Source organism: Halictus rubicundus, unplaced genomic scaffold, assembly GCF_050948215.1.
Source record: "Halictus rubicundus isolate RS-2024b unplaced genomic scaffold, iyHalRubi1_principal scaffold0186, whole genome shotgun sequence".
Classification (NCBI taxonomy): domain Eukaryota; kingdom Metazoa; phylum Arthropoda; class Insecta; order Hymenoptera; family Halictidae; genus Halictus; species Halictus rubicundus.
In genome coordinates this window covers 462,609-475,217 of record NW_027488727.1, presented here as the reverse complement: position 1 = coordinate 475,217, position 12,609 = coordinate 462,609, and the positions used below count along the sequence as shown (strand labels likewise).

Sequence of the window (12,609 nt, the reverse complement as noted above, 5' to 3'; positions counted from 1 at the left end):
ATAAGTTTCATCAAAATCGGATTTTCGCATCTGAATATGTTCCCTTGTTAGTTACGTAACTTTTACACATTTAAACGAAGCATTTGAAAAGGCAAGGCATCAGTTCCTTCAATCACAAGATCTCTGTACGTTGGTATCAAAAGAATCCTGAAAAACTAGTTACGCGAACTTTCACTGCGAACAAACATTAAAAATAATAGAAGACCAATTATCTGATATCACTGCCAAAGACGAAATGCTGCACCATATAGTGGGCCAAAAATCACAATTTCGTAAACGTCGCGGACTTATTAATGGCGTATCATACGCTCTTAATTGGTTGTTCGGCACTTCAGATGCTAACGACGCGCAATATTACACCGATAATACCAATACTCTGCTAAATGGCAATAGACAGACACGGACTCTTCTAAAATCCCAAATACAGATGATTTCTGGTACGTTAAGAAATTTCAATAACTCGGTGGTCTCCTTAAAACAGAACGAAAATCAATTAAATAACAATATTGAATTAATTAACAAATTATCGATAGAAACAAACCACATCCTAGACGAGTTTACCACTTCGCGACCACGGACGAGTTATCTCGCGACGCAATGTCGCTTGCGCTGTGCCACATACGAGTTATCTCGCGAACAAGTTTCGTTTATAGATTGGTCGCGAGATAACTCGTCTGTGGAACAGCGTAAGCGACATTGCGTCGCGAGATAACTCGTCTTAGATACATTAACGATTTTTATGAAAATTTGCATAAGGGTTTAGTAGACTTACTTAAAAATGTGGGAGAAGTCAATCATCTTATATCTGCCGGAATCCTTTTTTAAAAAAATTCTGTCCACTTTGTAGGTTTCAAAAAACGATATAACTTATTTCAACCATTCATATACATATATGGGTCGACTTGAATAAAGGGTTAATTTCTTCCTTAGAGTAATAAACTTGCACTAACAAATTAAGGCAATATTCTTAAGTAGATCAACTAAAAATCCTTCGTGTATCGGTCGTCGATGTTTGTTAATTAATTATTTTTATAAATTTTTATCTTTTTTTTTTCATCTAACCGTGTAATTTTTTGCACCAAAATGGGAGATTTTCCGATTACGATAAACATAATGATAAAAAGTGGTATAATAGGGCTCCAGGCGATGATCCACCTTAAAAAAATCTAACGCGCCATTAGTGGAACCTCAGAGGTGGTAAAGGAAGACCACTACATTCTATCCTAGTAGCACAAAATATTGTATACACATTCATATGATACTAAAAAGAGTATCAAGAGTTCCATCTGTCTAGGACTCTTTCTTTCTTTCACTCCCGCTCTCACACTCTTTCTCTCACACTCGCTCTGTGGGACATTCACCCGTTGCCATATTTTTTATTTTTCGGCAATCCGCTGATGACCTATTCGACAAAAACGCTGGTCGTTTTTGCGTTCTCGACGACCTAACCGTCGATTCCTCCTAACGGCTTCGTCCCCTACAAATATGTATATATTTGTATTAGCTTTTATTTCCAGTATTTTTACTTTTGTACCGACAGATGTTATTTATACGATTTTTATTCGCTTAAAACGTATCAACGTTGAACGGATACTCCGCGAAAATTGGGGGAGGGGTGTATACATTTCATTTTCTGAAGCTTTTCAAGGACAGTTTTTCATACATCATTTAGATTGCAGTTAAACAAATTTCACAATTGCCGAAAAACGTTACAAAAACTACAGATTTATAAAAGAACAGATAGCTTTCAATCAGAATTAGGATTTCGACACAGTAGATGAAGAATCAAGTAGAATCATGCCAACTAACTCACAAACAATTCGCAATCGAATCAGCAATTCGATCTTCAAATGACAAGTAACAGGAATGACAGAAATTACAGTACAGATGATAAATGCGAAGCTATTAGAAATTTGAAATTAATTCTGTTATGTCCCGCGGTTCACTTCGGGCGATAGCGAGAATCACGAGGTCGCGGACAAGACGTCGATAATAATAGTTCAGCTTTTGAGTCTACACGGCGAGTATAACCGTGTCTGACTCGGGACACGAGACTTTCGGACGCGCGTAATTATTTGGCCGACACTCACCGGACCAAACCCCTTCGGCAGACTCTCACCGGACTAGACCCTTCCGGCTGATTCCTACCGGGCTAGTCTCCTTCGGACGATGCTCGCTGGTCGTGTTGCTGAAGCTCGGTGTTACGGACGCTGCTCGTCCCGTGGAAGAGGCTCCTCTGGGTGCTCGGCGTGAGAGCCAGAGCATGACAGGAGCCAGCGTGATCCGGGCGGCCGTCTTCCAGGGGATCTGCTCTCGTTGATCGTTTACGACGCGCATTTCCCCGGAGAAATTAGTTACGCGTGCGATAGTCGAGACCGCTTCCGAGCCCAGTAACCTCACGAACTGACCCTGATCTGCCGCAGCTAGGCCTTACTCGCGGGCGAGCTTCCGCAGTTGATATTTTCGGCCGGCGCGACGAGGCATGTGATTTCTCGATAGAACAATGTACGCGAACTAAAACAACTACGGAAACAACGGAAGAATCTGGTTCTTCTCGGAGGTGTACCGAGCCACTGGTGGGCTACGGGCGTACGAATAAGAAGTCAGATTCAGTTCAATAAACAATCTGTTTTCTCGGAGGGTGTACCGAGCCACTGGTGGGCTGCAGACGTACGGAAAAGAACACAGATTTAATACGAATATCGTAAACGGCAATTAATGAAATCACATACGACGTATGAGTCGTGGTTCTAATTATGGTCTAATTATAGTACGCGAAAGAAATTGCAAAGCTTGAAATAAGACGTGGAATGGGAAGGCGGAAGAGCTTCAAGAGACGTCGTCTTGCGGTGGAGTTCAGGACAGAACGAACTAATCAATTAATTATGGGCCACACTCGGCTCCTTCGGTTCGGAGTGGGTCAGTGGAGCGGGGGTGAGTCTGGGCATGAATGAATGGTGGAGTAAGAGGCATTAACGCTCGGAGTGGGGATCGCTGGACGCGATGACGTACTACCGAGCGTCGTCGCGCGGTTTAGTGTGAGGTGTTTAGCGGGGGAAGGTGCGTGTGATGGTAAGGTGGATTGGTAACTTAACTATCGGATTGTTCTTATGTTCTATCGTGTTTGTGTTACAATGGTTGTGTACTTAGCGGCTATGAGTATAGAATAATATAATACAAAACAATATGATGACTTAAAACTACGCACACGTCGCGTGACGTCACAATTACTTTTTTAAAAACATGACTTCTGGGAAATAACTGTTGGGGTCACGCGCATGCCCAGCCGAGCGCGGCCGAACGTGCACGAGCTGGCGCGGCGGGAAGAACAAGTTCGCATCTCGTCAAGATGTTTGTCTTGTGTTTGCTATCGATCGTTTACCTTTCGTGTTATGCTATGGAGTACATATCGTTATGAATAAATGTAGTTTACACTACGCGTACCAAGTGTCTCCCCGAATACCCCGGAACATCTCAACCTCAACAATAACATCAATCATTCTCAACCAAGTAATTTATTAAAGGGTTCGAAGGATATTTTTCCAGAATACAAAATTCCGTGCGATTCCCGCACTCGGTTGAAAACTAAACGATCATCAAATATTGTGTCCGCTGTAAATGAGCATCTATTAAACTTGTAACAAACTGAAATAGGTATATTTCTTGAAATCAAAGAAACTTTAACAATTCGATTCATTTTCAATATCGATAGTGTTCCAGTTTCAAAAAATTCGAACAAGCAATTTAGGGCAATTTTATGCAAACTCGTATTAAACAGTTATATCGTGTCTCTATTATAATTAGGTATAAGGATATGGCAGTGGATGTGAATGTACAACAACGTAGTTTTACTTTTAAGTATGTTTATAGTAGGAAGGTCCTAGAGCGACTGACGAGGTCAACGCGTGTGCGCTGTTCGGACGCGTGTCAGTATTATGTTTATAATTGTACAGATGTCGTTAGACAGGTATTACATTGATTTCTACCTTATCGATAGCTTACAGTTACAAGTATATATGTGTATATATAACACTTCCTCTTAACTGTAAGTTCCTGTGATTATTGCAGAGGAAAGACTTGTTTCCTTTTTTCTTCTTTTAACAACAATACTTATCCTAAACTATACTTATATAAACAACAGTTATATCGTACATACTAGATTATTTTTACATGGTTCGAATTTTACATTACTTAGCTGTTTTGTTAGTAAGTCTGCAAGTTGCTTGTTAGTAGGACAATATTCTAGGTTTATCGTACCATCATTATACTTTTCATTAATAAAATGAAATCGGACGTCTATGTGTTTACTTCTTTTATGTATTATACCGTTTTTAATTAAACTTGACGCGCTCTAATTGTCAATGAGTAATTTGGCTTTTACCTTTTTATTAATTAACGTTTCTAATACACCCTTCAGGTATATTAGTTCTCTACAGCATTCAGCTGCTGCTATATATTCAGATTCTGTTGTAGACAGAGCTACGATAGATTGCTTGCGTGAACACCAACTAATTGGACCATTTCCATATAGTATGACATAGCCCGTTGTGCTTTTTCTAGTTGCTGTGTCTCCTGCAAAATCCGAATCGCTGTAGCCAACCGGCTCGTCTACCTGGTTTGGGTTGTTTTTGGAGTATTCTATGCCAACATTCTTGGTACCCTGTAAATATCTAGGAATGCGTTTTATATTACATATGTTCTGATTTGAAGGTTTTTCTATAAATCTACTGACGTAATTGACCGCGAATGCAATGTCTGGTCGTGTTTTCGTAGTTAGATACTGTTTCGGCGTCGACCGACGGTCGGAGCAGCCTGATGCCGGGACCACTCAGATTTGTAAGGAATTTAAACAGACGTAAAACATTAAATCATTTATTAACAACACGTCTTTCTCCGGTGTCCGACCTGACGAGACTGCTCGTCCTTTTATCGTCTCGTTCGTTTTTCGTTTTTCGACGTTCGTTTTATCAATAATTTGAACATATGAGTATTTGCATGAACAATATATACAGTGACGGATTAAATCTTAGCTTACAACTCGGCCGCCCTGACGACAAATCGTCCCGATTTACCGAAATCTTAGCTTACAACTCGGCCGTCCTGACGACAAATCGTCCCGATTTATCATCTTCAAATCAATCGCTAATCACGGCGCAAAGTAGAACAAATTTGAACATAAACATAACGCGCAAAAAAGTAACAATGAAACGTTATACATCTAAATCTACACTCATGGTCGCCATGGTCGCATATTAGCGGCTTCCCATGTCCCACGGTAAGGCGTTTGCGATAATTGGAACCCCTCTACGTCCTTGATTACGTATCGATCGTTTCGCAATACACGATCGATCTCGTACGGTCATTTGAACCGCGGAATTATTTTTGTTGACACTCCTGGGGTGCAATCGTAATTTCTGATAAGCACCTTATCTTTAACCCTATATTTATTCGGAGCCTTATGTCTTTTATCGAAAATGCGTTTTTGCGACTCCTGATTTTTTCGAATTCGGTTACTAGCTTCTTTTCGGACGCTATTCAAATCACGGGAAATACTTATTTTTCCACAAATCTCCAACATATCACGCAACCCATCTATGACCTCACCACGTTGTCGCATACCAAACAGTAACATGCTTGGACTTTTGTCGGTAGACTTACAAACAGTATTATTACACGCAAATTCAACCTCTCGCAATACATTATACCATACCACACCACGCTCACTCATCAATTTGGCGATCATCGGTAAAATTGTGCGGTTATATCTCTCGACCTGCCCGTTCGCCTGAGGAGAAGCGGTCGCTATCTTAACATGCTGTATATTATGTTCTTGTGTGAACTCATTGAATTCGTGAGACATAAAACTACTTCCTCGGTCCGAAACTATGCGCAGCGGTCGACTATAATGCTCGAAATACGATTTTAGACACTTTATGACTTCAGCGGTGTTCGTGGTCTTAGTGGCGTACATTTTTATATATTTGGTGAACGCGTCGATTACAACAAATATATATTTGTAACCCGATTTATGCGCTCTTGAAACGGGAGCTAAATGGTCGATGTGTAGGGTATCGAAAGGTTTATCACCCTTCGGTATACAGTGCAAGGTTCCCTCTAACTTTCCGCAGTTCGGCGTGTATGCGATACATTTCAAACAGCCGCGAATGTGTTTCTCGATTTTGGATTTCATATCTGGAAACCAATAACTATCCGCAATGTTTCGCACCGTTTTTTCAATTCCGACGTGTCCCATCTCATTGTGGTACTTGTACATAATACTTGATTCTAAAGTGCTCGGCACGTAAAACAAAATTCTATCCTGATGCTTCCGGTATACTAGACCGTCTCTCATTTCGTACAATTTATTTTCTGAATTTTCTAATTCCGTACGGATTTTCTCGATAACTTTATCGTCATTTTGGCATAGCGCTAAATTTCTATCGAACGAATTGTCTTCAATCACAAAAACCTGACGACTTAACGTGTCTACATGGAGCATACGCGAACCGGCCCTATGCTCTAGCTCGTAATCGTAATTTTGCATTTCAAGCACCCAACGTGCAATTCGGGGATTCGTCTCTTTTTTATTTAGCGTCAGACTAAGAGCTTGGCAATCCGTAACTATCTTAAACTTTCTTCCTAGTAAATATGTTCGGAAACGTCGGAGAGCAGAAACGATTGCTAGAGTTTCTAACTCAAAACTGTGATAGCGTGATTCAATCTCAGTCGTGCGTTTAGAAAAGTAAAACACTGGGTGTAGCTTCTTATCGGCCTTCCTTTGTAACAGGATAGCACCGAACCCCGACGCGCTCGCATAACAGTGCAACTCGGTCTCGTCTTGTGGAGAATAAATACTTAATATCGGCGCGCTTAACAATCGATTCTTAAGCGTCTCGAACGCTTGTTTTTCTTTTTCGGCAAACTGAAACTTTGCATCCTTCCTCGTAAGATCGTATAGGGGCTTCGCGAGGATGGAGAAACCCTCAATAAATTTTCGAAAGTATGAACTCAAGCCCAAAAATCCCTGCACCTCTCGAACGTTTCGCGGAAATGGGAATTTTTCTACCGTCTCGAGGCCTCGTTCTGTCGGCCTGATTCCTTCGCTTGTTACCGTGTAACCCAAATAATCGAGTTTTGTTTGGAGAAATCTGCATTTATCTAACCGTAAATTCAAAAGATTCACTGTCAGTAGTTTAAATACTTTTCCAAGGACTTCTAAATGGTGCTCTATAGTCTCGGTCGCGATGAGAAAATCATCCAAATAAACAGATATTTCGCCGTCGTTGATTAGTTCTTTAAAGATTTCAGTGACGTAGCGTTGGAATTTAAGAGGCGCGCCTTTTAACCCGAATGGCATCCTCGTGTATTCGTATTGCCCGAAAGGTGTTACAAAAGATGTAAATTTAATCGAGTCTTCGTGCATCTTGACATGGAAAAATCCATCCTTTAAATCGAGGGTGGTAAAATACTTTTTCCCTTCCAGCAAATCTAATTGGTCTTCGATTAATGGCAGCGGAAAGTTATCGCGGATCGTGATTTTATTCAATGTACGGAAATCTACACACATTCTAATTTCCCCGTTCTTTTTCTTCGTTAGAACGATAGGAGACGTACTCGGATGTGCTCTCCCTAATTATCCCTTTTTCCAATAATCCATCGAGGATACCACGCAATTTGTTTTTCTCGTCATACGATAATCTACGAGGTGAAAATGAAAAGGGTTTGTCGCTCGTAAGTGTTAATTTCATTGTGTTTTCTACACTTGGCTCCACAGGTCTTTGTGCGTTAATGTACATTTTACTAAATAACTCCCGCGCTCGTGTCTTTACTTCATTAGAAAGGTTCTCGTCAAAACGCATGTCATCGGCGCTGATGCACGTATTACCCTGATCTACCTCAATGTTCATAATATCGGCTATATCATCGCGTTCTACTGTTTCCTCTCTACTCAACGATAAGTTGGCAATTTTCATGAAATCGCGTCCTAAAACTAAAGAGTTTTTCATCGTTTCGTCTGGTACAACTCTCAACATAACGCAATATTTTTCCGTGTCGTAAATAATTGTGGCTTGCGTCTTTCCTAACACGTTCAAGTCGCTACCGTTAATCCCGTGAAACCTATCTGAAACGCGATCGGCTGTAAAACATGTTCTCGGAACGCAATTCTCTTTAACAAAAGAAATCGGACTTCCCGAATCGATAAGTGCGTTTACTTTTGAACTGAAACTACCGCACTCGCTACTTATCTGTATTTCTACCGCTCGCCGAAAATCATCGCCTTCTTTTCGCCCGCGCGCGATGTAGTTGACGTCGTTCCTCGTTGTCTGTGCGTTGCATTGATTCGCTCGATGACCCATCTTTCCGCACGTGAAACAGGATCCCCTCTCTCTCTCACTGGTCTCGTACATTCGGCTGAGAAGTGACCTGGCTTGTTGCAATTGAAGCATCTCCGCCCGGTGCTCGCTGATTCTAGTCCCTCCTTCGGCGATGGTCTTCGTATGGGTGGTCTACCAGACCCATCTGATGACACGACTATTCCGGACAGCGAAACTCCCTCCGAAAGTCGTAGTCTTCCCGCCGGCAACTTTACGTTCGTGAAAGCCGTCAGTATTTCGTCCACGGACTCATAACGCTGTACCTTAGCCTGTATTTGCAACTCCCTATTCGGTATACCATCGACGACGTAGCTGAGTAATTCTGTTTCCGAAACAGGTACTCGATTTGCAAGGATTGTCTTATCGTGCACATAATCGGTGAAAGATTCTTCCACGCCCCACTTCCTCGCTTCAAGCTCACGTCTCAAACATAAAGGATCCGGTCGTTGCCCGTACAGCCTCTTCAACTCTCTCAAAAGCTCGTGGGCAGTTAAGTCTACGCAGTCTATTCTTGAGTGATACCACTTCAATGCACGACCTGTCAATCTGCTACACACTAAAGCTTTCGCTTGGTGGTTGTCCAACTCGTACGTCGACAGGAGTCCTCTCACCTGTTTCTCCCACCGATCAAAGTCGTTACTGCTTCCACTGAATTCACCCACTATGTCTTTTAACTCTTGCCACTTTTTCACTCTCGTCCATCCAGATGGGATTGTTTCCGAGCTTGGCGTCTCCCGTAATAACGCCAATTCTCTCCTAAGCAGCTCATTCTCCCGAGCGATAACATCTCGTTCTCTTCTTAAAATGTCTAATTCACGGATGGTTATCTCGTCCAGCCCTCTCGTATCGGGTTGGTTTTGAGTCTCGTTGGTCGACCCCGGCAGCGGTTCTGTGTCGACCTCTGTCATGGCTAATTCTTCCGCTGTGACACCAGCATTCAGTAACCGTTTTAACAGCTCGGCTTTCGTACCGGTCGATTGCAAATTCTTGGTTTTCAGCTTCTCCTTCAGTTCCGACACCGTAAGGGAACAATTCATTTTTTAATCGGAATGCACACTTCACACAAACGTCCGTCACGTAACTTAAACTTCGACCGACAAGACCGACAAGAAATTGCAAAACGGTTGCCTCGATCCCACTTCTGAATTTGTAAGGAATTTAAACAGACGTAAAACATTAAATCATTTATTAACAACACGTCTTTCTCCGGTGTCCGACCTGACGAGACTGCTCGTCCTTTTATCGTCTCGTTCGTTTTTCGTTTTTCGACGTTCGTTTTATCAATAATTTGAACATATGAGTATTTGCATGAACAATATATACAGTGACGGATTAAATCTTAGCTTACAACTCGGCCATCCTGACGACAAATCGTCCCGATTTACCGAAATCTTAGCTTACAGATTTGAGCGCGCAAAGGAATCCACAGGATGGGTCAGTGAGAGGTTGAGACAGAGAGAGCGAGAATTAAAGGTTGAACTGCACTTTTATGTAGTACTCGCACTTACAATGCGCCGTGAGAGGCGCGAGCCGGCGGACGAGCGGAGATCTTGCGCGAGCAAACTTCTGCCGTCGGATCGCGAAGCGGAGATCTTGAACGACACGAAACACGTGCCGTCGCGAGACGGAAATCTTCGACGCGGACGACGGAGATCTTGACGCGAAGCAGAAGGCTCGTAACGCGGCGCGAAAGAGTGCGAGAAAAAAAACAAACGAGTATTTTTCGAGAGCGCGAGAGTTTCAGAGCGATAGATCGCGGAATTTACTCTGAGCGAGACTAGCGCGATCAGCTGGTGCGCGAGAACTGTTACTGTACGAATAGAATATACCTTGGCGACGGCAATTGACGAACGTTGCGAGAGCGATGCGAGAGGCGAACATAAAGAGGGCGAGAAGGCACGCGCAGGTGCCTTAAATAACAAGGACCATCGAATGTGGAGCACCGTGATTGGTGCTCCCGAATCGGATAATCCTTGTTTGTCTCGATTTGAAGGATTCAAGCGTTGAAATTCGGCCAATGAGAGACGAAACTGTTGCTATGCGGTGTCGAGCAACGGCGACACGCGTTCTTGCCGCGTGTTGACATACGAGACAAAAACCGTATGAAACAGCGGTCGCCAGCTAAGACAATAGCCGCCGAATTCCAACGCTTGAATCCTGAACAGATACTGTAAACTACCTACTAGCTCTCTGTAGGGAAAACGAATTTCTGACATTGTATTATCTGTGTTTGTATCTATATTACTACTTACAATAGGCGTTGAGACATTCTTTGCATCGTTCATACCATAATCTTTTAACAATTTTTCGATATAGTTAGCTTGATCTAATTTTAATATGTTTTTGTCTCTTGTTACTCTTATACCTAAAAAACTTTCGAAAGAACTATAAAATTTACCTCAAATTCTGTAGCTAATTTGTTCTTTATATATTTTAAATCTTTCGTGCTATTACACAGTATTATACTATCATCTACATATAATGCTAAAATCATAAATCCCTTTTTGGATTTGAAGATACAAGGATCTGATGGAATCGGTTCAAGCCCGTTTTGTCTCACAAAGGATTTAAAATGCTGATTCCATTTTATTGGCGCTTGTTTAAGCCCATAAATGGCCTTTTGAAGTTTGCATACTTTATTTGTATTTTCAAAACCTTCTGGAAGTTTTATGTAAGTCTCCTCATCTAGATGACCATATAGAAAGGCGGTTTTAATATCACATTTTGATATATGATATTCTTCTTGAACTGATACAGCCATTAAGAGTCTAAAAACATTTGAATGTAGCACAGGACTATATGTTTCATCGTAGTCTATGCCTTTTTCCTGTTCAAAGCCTCTAGCTACTAAACGTGCTCTGTATCTTCCGTCCTCCTTTATTTTAAAGACCCATCTCGTACTCAGAATTTTCTTATTATATGTCTGATCAGGGTCAACTTCAACCCATGTTTTATTCTTTTTTAGTGAATCTTTTTCCTCTTGTATTGCTGCTTTCCATTTTTCGGAATTCTCTCCACTGATTGCTTCTTTATATGTCAGGTGTACATAATAGTTTCCATATATGTCGGGGATGGTCTTTTGTCTTGTACTTCTTCTTATTGATCCATTGTTGTCGTTTTCTGTTTCTACTTCTGTTTCTATCAATGTTTCGCCTTCTCCTGACTCTTGTATGTCAGATGTCTTTTCTGTTTCGTGCATATTCAATACATCATTAATTTCATTGTGTTCTGTCCTAATTATTGCTCTTGAGGTTTTACTTTCGTTAATTGGCTCCTCTTCAGTTTCGCTGGTATTATTGAATATTACGTCTCTTACAATTATTATTCTTTTTTTATATTCGTCCCATAGGCGGTATCCATTGGTGGAATATCCTACCATGGTATATTTTTTACTTCTTTCGTCTAATTTCTTTAAATATCCCAGTTCTTTTTCGTGGGCGTCGCAGCCAAAGATTTGTAAATTAGTAAGATCACGTTTTTTCTTTATCCAATTTTCTGCTTGCGTTTTATCGCTTGTAGTTGTAGGACTTCTATTTATTAGATATATTGCCGTTCGAACTGCTTCACCCCACATTACTTTATTTATTTTTGAATCTAACGATAGAGCTTTTTCTAAAATAGTACTGTAATAAATAAAACGCTCGCCAGCTCGTAGCCGAAAAAAGATAACTTTCTTTGTCTCCCGATCTCTCGCTCAGGGCGTACATGCATCGACTGCCGCACGCCGCGTGTTCTATGTCCTCCGCCGCCGTATTGCAACAATCGACGATCGGCCCGCTTCGTCACATATACTACAAGTACGATTCAGCCTTTCTGCTTTACCGTTTAGCTGCGGCGAATACGGTACTGTAAAGTCTAAGATTGTTCCATTATTTTTGCACCAATCCTGTAATTCTTTGTTGGCGTATTCTCTGCCATTATCGCACCTTAGTTTTACTACTTTCCTCTCCCATTTTGCTTGACACTGTTTTAAGTATGATTTTACTATTTCGGTTACCTCGTGTTTACCCCTTATGGGAAAAACGGCAGCAAAGTGAGTAAAGTCATCGAGAAAAGTTATAAAGTATTTCATCCCATCCCAAGTGGTGGGTTCTATGGGACCACATACGTCTGTATGGATAATTTCCAAAGGTTTCGACGCTCTATCTCTCTCTCCGTTAAATGGATTGCGTGTTTGCTTAGCCTTTATGCATATATCGCAAATTTCCGGATTATTATTGAATTTAGATATTGA

The 12,609-nt window shown here is 41.4% G+C and overlaps 1 pseudogene; it reads right to left on the bottom strand.

Moving 5' to 3' along the window:
- Positions 1–4,351: 4,351 nt before the first annotated feature.
- Positions 4,352–5,128, bottom strand: LOC143363960 (uncharacterized; annotated as a pseudogene).
- Positions 5,129–12,609: the final 7,481 nt, after the last annotated feature.